Consider the following 6112-nt stretch of genomic DNA (forward strand, 5'->3'; position numbering starts at 1 on the left):
TAAATTTTACCTTTGTTACATTAACTGAACACTTAAGGTTTTTTTCTCATTTAATTTTTTTACTGTTGTATATTATAAAAATAACCTTCCTGATGTTAAATCATACATGCACTCTTTTTATAAACCTCACTGAGGCAAGATAATTTTTCTTTTAATACCCTGCTGAATTTGGAATGCTTATAATCTAGCTCTGTTTTGATTATGCTATCCTCATGGGATGAGTTAGGACATTGTTTCTGGAACATTTGGTAGAACTCATCCATAAAATTGGCTGGGCTTAGTGTTTTTATTAGTGGGTGGTTCTCTGATGTTTTGGATCATCTTCTATAGGTTATTAGGCTATTCAGGCATTTACATTCTTTTTGAGTCAATTTTTGAAATTTCCCAATGAAACATTTTTACATCTAGTTTTTAAAATTTGAGTAATAAATATACAGAAAAATATAGTTTACATTTTTAAAACCCTAAGTACCTACCACCTGGAATTTACAATTAATAGTACTTTTTCATGTTTCCTTAAAAGTTTTTATTTTACCTTTTTAAGTACATATTATATCATACTATATGTTATTATTTAATATGTATGTTAAATATAATATTTATTATAGGGAATTAGCTCACACGGTTATGGAGACTGGCAAATCAAAATCTGCAGAGCCGATTTCCCATCCTTAAAAGAGTTTTTAAGAGTGTTACTGTTTTTGTTTTTGGTTTTTTTAATGTTTATTTATTTTTGAGAGAGAGAGTGTGATACGGAGATGGGCAGAGAGAAGAAGACAGAATCCCAATTGGGCTCCACGCTGACTAGGGAGCCTGACGTGGCGCTCGAACTCAGGAACTGTGAGCTCATGACCTGAGCCGAAGTCTGACGCTTAACTGACTGAGCCACCTAGGCGCCCCAAAAGAGTTTTTAAATATAAGAGCTAAAATATTACAGCTGAAGTGGATGTTCGCCTTCAGTTCCATTTTGTAACCCTTCCTCCAACTTAACTGCTCTCATGAATTTAGCAAGTATGTCTCTAGTCAATGTTTTTATGCTTTTACATTCAGATAATCATGAGCAGCATATGGTTTGTGTGTTACCAGATTTGTTTCACTGGTAATGGGTTGGACATATGGTTCTTCACATTTTTTTTCACTTAAAATTTTCACTCTATGTTTTCATATATATAAAGTTAGTTTGTTCCTTTTAATTGCCAGAGAGAGTATTACATGAAAATATAAATATCCTATCTGGAATGGATAAATATCTATTGGTAAACATTTAATCCTTCCCAGATTTTCACTATTATAAACAACACTGTAATTAACTTTGTCAAACATGGTTTTTTTCTGGGCCTGTACGAAAGTTTCCTAGGATTGAAGCCAGAGTGGATCAATCGTGTTGTATACACATTGTCAATTTTACTAAACATTTTCAAGTTTCCAGGTTTCTCTCCAAACTAATTGTGCTTAGTTGGTGGCAGATTTAGTATTTGATTTAATATTGTTAGACTTACTTATTTATTTATTTTAAATGGAAATGGTCTAATTGCTAATTAAGTTTAGGCATGTGTTCTATATGCTGTTCATTTGAGTTTCTTTGTGAATTGTCTGTTCATTTTTGCTTATTTTTCCTTCTTAATTTTGTTTTTATTTTCGTCAAAGTTGATACATGCATAATTTAATAGGCCAAATAATTCTCCATGATTTCTTACAAAAACCAGTCCACTCTCGTACACCAGTATCCAGTTTCTCACGTGTCTTGCTCCAGTGGTGACCATTTTCAACTTTTAGCTCTTTCTTTGGCTATTTATCCACGTCTCTGCATACCAAGCTTATAATGATATTACTTCATTTCTCAATTTTTGCATTATCTGTTCCCATGATAGAAGGTAAAGTTTGCGTGATAGAAGGCAAACATTTGATTCTCCTGCCTCTAGTAAACAAATGTAATTGCCAGCCAGGTCCCCTCTCCCTATCTGCCCAATAAGTGTATATCATGATTTATTTATTTGTTTGTTTGTTTTTACATTATTCTGTCTGTAGAAATGCTCCCTGGAACAGAAATGCTCCCTGGAACTGATATCTGTATGACACCAGTTACTTTTGTCCTTGCGCAACTTTTTGCTTTCCTTAAGGCTAATAATCATCTGGTATATGAATCTCCGTGGTCTGCCATAACAAATGACCACAAACTGGTTGGCTTAAAACAACAGAAATTTATTCTCTCACTTCTGGAGGACAGAAGTCTGAAATCATGGTGGTGGGAGGGCCGTACTCCCTATGAAGCCTCTAGGGAAGAATCCTTCCTTGCCTCTTCTATCTTCGGGTGGTTGGCAGTAATCCTTGGCATTTCGTGGCTTGAGGCATTTTTGCCCTGGTCTTCAAGTAGACTTTTTTATTGTATGTCTGTCTGTCTCCAAGCCTCTTTCTTTATAAGAGACACCAGTCATTGGATTTAGGACCCGCCTCATTTTAACTTGATTACGTCTGCAAAGACGCTACTTGCAAATAAGACACATATATGTATATAGGGGCAGGGTGGGGGAGAGTTTAGGATTTCAGCATATCTTTTTGAGGAATGTGACTTAACCCACAACACCTAGTAGTAGCTATGCTGTCATTTGCATAGGTTTTTCTAATTGTTTACCCCCTGTCTGCCCTCTACCCCATCCCGATACATTTAAAGATGTTGAGGGGCACCTGGGCGCTCAGTCTGTTGAGTGTCCGACTTCAGCTCAGGTCATGATCTCACAGTTCATGGATTTGAGCCCCACATTGGGCTCTGAGCTGACAGCTTGGAGCCTGCTTGGGATTCTCCCTCTCCCTCTCTTTCTGCCCCTGCCCAGTTCGTGAGTGCTGTCTCTCTCTCAAAATAAATAAACACTTTTTTAAAAAAGAAAAGTTTACTGGACTTTGGGAATGACTCAAAATTCTTAAGGACATAACCCTGGGCAAAGTAGCTCTCTTTCCCAAGGGCAATTCCTGGAGAGAGACTTGCCTGTGAGCTGCCAGCAGCCAACAGGTGGCAGCACTGGTGCCTTGGCCCCCAGGGGGAATCTGGGTAGTGCACCACAGTACCCATTATACCATTCTGCCATTTTGAGAGAAATTCAGGCTTCCAACTAGCATATCCTCTCTTCAGTTGAATATATTGTGCTTTTTGGCTTATCTATTGAGATTTTTATTTGGTAAGCATTTTTTTTCTAATATGGGTTTTGTTTTGTTTTGTTTTAAGTAGGCTTCACATCCTGTGCAGAGCCCAACACAGGGCTTGAACTCATGACCCTGAGATCAAGACCTGAGCTAAGATCAAGAGTCGGATGCTCAACCGGCTGAGCCACCCAGGCGCCCCTCTAATTTCTTACAATTAATCTTTTGTTTTATGAATGCAGCATCGGTTCTCCTCCCTCTGAGGTTTTCAGTTATACTCTTTTCAAAGTTTCCATGTGTTTGCTGTATAAATTCTAATCTGGTGACCTTTCCTTTGTTCCTTAGCTTGCATGTTACTCTTTCATGGTATTTGCTTACTTTAGATGTTTACTTTCTGGTTGCGTGCCCATCTTTGTGGTTGAGATTGGGTTAGCCTACGCGTGAAGGTGGTATGTGCACCACAGCCAGCCATAGGGATTGTAGAAGAGGGCGCGTTTAGCTGCCAGATAGTGCTATACAGTGGCTTCTCTTTGGAAACTGGAGCTCCCCCCTCCTCCGGAGCTTGGCCCAGCCCAACATTCACACCTAGTGCTCCAGTCCCTGCTCTGGTTGTGGGTTGATGAAATCAGCCACCCTGGTAGTTACTCCAGCATTCCTTCCAATAACTTGCATCCACAGCCTCTACACGTGGAGTTCTTCTGGAATCCCTCCCAGCTTTCCTTTGACAATCACATGCCTTGTACTCTCTTTTCAAGATAGATGGGACACTGTATCACCTCACTGAATATCCTTTCCATCTTTCTTTTAGTATGCCTTCCTGAAATACTGAGGCCGGAACCTTCAGAACTACATTTTTTAGATTTCCTTGAAGCTCTAGTTTTGGATGTGATTTAAGTCCCACTAATCATTTACAACGTAGGAGTTTTAGATTTTATTTATTTATTTTGAGAGAGAGAGATTGAGAGAGAGAGAGAGAATGCATGCATGCACTAGTGGGTGAGGGGCAGAGAGAGAGGGAGACAGAAGAACTGAAGCAGGCTCTTTGGACATCAGAGAGTCCAACACGGGGCTCGAACCTATGAACTGTGAGATCATGACCTGGGCCAAAGTCCAGAGCCGGACACTTAACCAACTGGGTTTTAAGCATTGCATGAGTTTTAGAAGGCACACAGGCAACACGCTGAGGTAGAGGTTGACTTCTGTTGCCTCTGTTATTTCAACTGGCAAGACAGGTTGTAGAGGAGCTTGATTTTCCTGCAATGACTGTGGCAGGGCTCTCAAAGCTCTAGCTTCATAGGTGAGAGGCAGGGCATAGCTTCTTTATTTTGATGCCGTGGATGGTGTCATAGGTGGCCTGGGTCTGGAGCCAACAGCTGCAGCAGCCAGTTGCTTCTGGCAGGGCCACAAGCTCAGTTCTATAACGTGGCTTTAAGAGGTATTCCCTGAAGCTCAGCCGAGAGCTGATCTTCTTCAGACCTCCCATGACTATGATACCCATTAGATATCCTGTAATAAATTCCTTTTAGCTTAACCAAACTGGAGTGGATTTTGTATGCAATAAAACCCTCACTGATACATGAGGATTCATGGCATTTTCTGGTGTATTACAGTACAGCTTTCTTATTTCAAAGATGTTTTAGATTTTAGGGGTATTGCTAGTGGTTTTGGCGGTATGGTATTAGGATCACATGTTTAGGCATTTTGATTTCATCTTCCTAGTGAAGATTCACTTTACTCCGAGACAACAGAGTTTAATAGCATATTGTAACAAGAGATGTTTACTCTTAAAAAGATTTTGGTCCAAGCCTCTTGCAGTATAAAAGGTAATATCTTCCTCCTCCTCCTCCTCCTCCTCCTCCTCCTCCTCCTCCTCCTCCTCCTTCTTCTTCTTCTCCTTCCTCTTCCTCTTCCTCTTCCTCTTCTTCCTCTTCTTCCTCTTCTTCCCCGCCCCCTTCCCCTTCCCCTTCCCCTTCTCCCTTTTTTTGGCAACAGTTATTTAGCAGGTTCTTATCACACCTAAGCCTGGCTTGCATTTTTAAAAATTTGAGAGAGAGAGAGTGTGTGTGAATGGGGGAGGGGGGGGGAGAGAGAGAGAGAGAGAGAGACAGAGAGAGAGAGAGAATCTTAAGCATGCTCCATGCTCAATGCAGAGCCCAATGTGGGGCTTGATCCCACAACCCTGGGATCATGACCTGAGTTGAAATCAAGAGTCAGATACTCAACCGACTGAGCAACCCAAACATCCCATGGCTTGTGTTTTAGTAGAAACCACAAGTTGCAGCTGGAGCTCTCCATGAATCCAAGAGTGGCCCAAATCTTAACTTGATTACAAGTCTCCTCTTGATATAAGGGGACTTTGTAGGGGGTGTTAGTTAATTCTACCATAGTCTAGTAGTTAGTGAAATAATTCATAAGCCTAAAATAGCTAATATTAAGTACATCTTTAAAAATTATTCTAAATTTTTACAACCAAAGAATTCTAAATTTTTTTTTAAATTTCCATAAAGCATCAATCCTTCAAGGTTGATCATTACACTTACAAAACACTATTAACACAGGAGTGCCTGGGTAGCTCAGTTCGTTGAGCATCTGACTCTTGATTTTGGTTCAGGTCATGATCCCAAGGTTGTGAGATCAAGCCCTGCTTTGGGCTCCATGCTGAGTGTGAAACCTACTTAAGATACTCTCTCTCTTTCCCTCTGCACCTCTCTCCCACTTGTGCTCTCTCTCTAAAAACAAAAAAGCAAACAAACAAAAAAACCAAAAACACACCAGGAGACAAATTGGGAGAAAATATTTGCAAAAGACCCAACTGATAAAGGATTCTTACCCAACATATACAGAGAATCTGAAAACTCAACAATAAGAAAAAAATCATAGTAAGAAAAAGGACAAAAGATCTGAACAGACACCTCACCAAAGAAATTATACAGATTCCAAATAAGCATATGAAGCTATGTTCAACATTATATGTTAT

This window comes from Panthera onca, chromosome C2 (genome assembly GCF_046562875.1).
Source record: "Panthera onca isolate mPanOnc1 chromosome C2, mPanOnc1 haplotype 2, whole genome shotgun sequence".
NCBI classification, from domain to species: Eukaryota; Metazoa; Chordata; class Mammalia; order Carnivora; family Felidae; genus Panthera; species Panthera onca.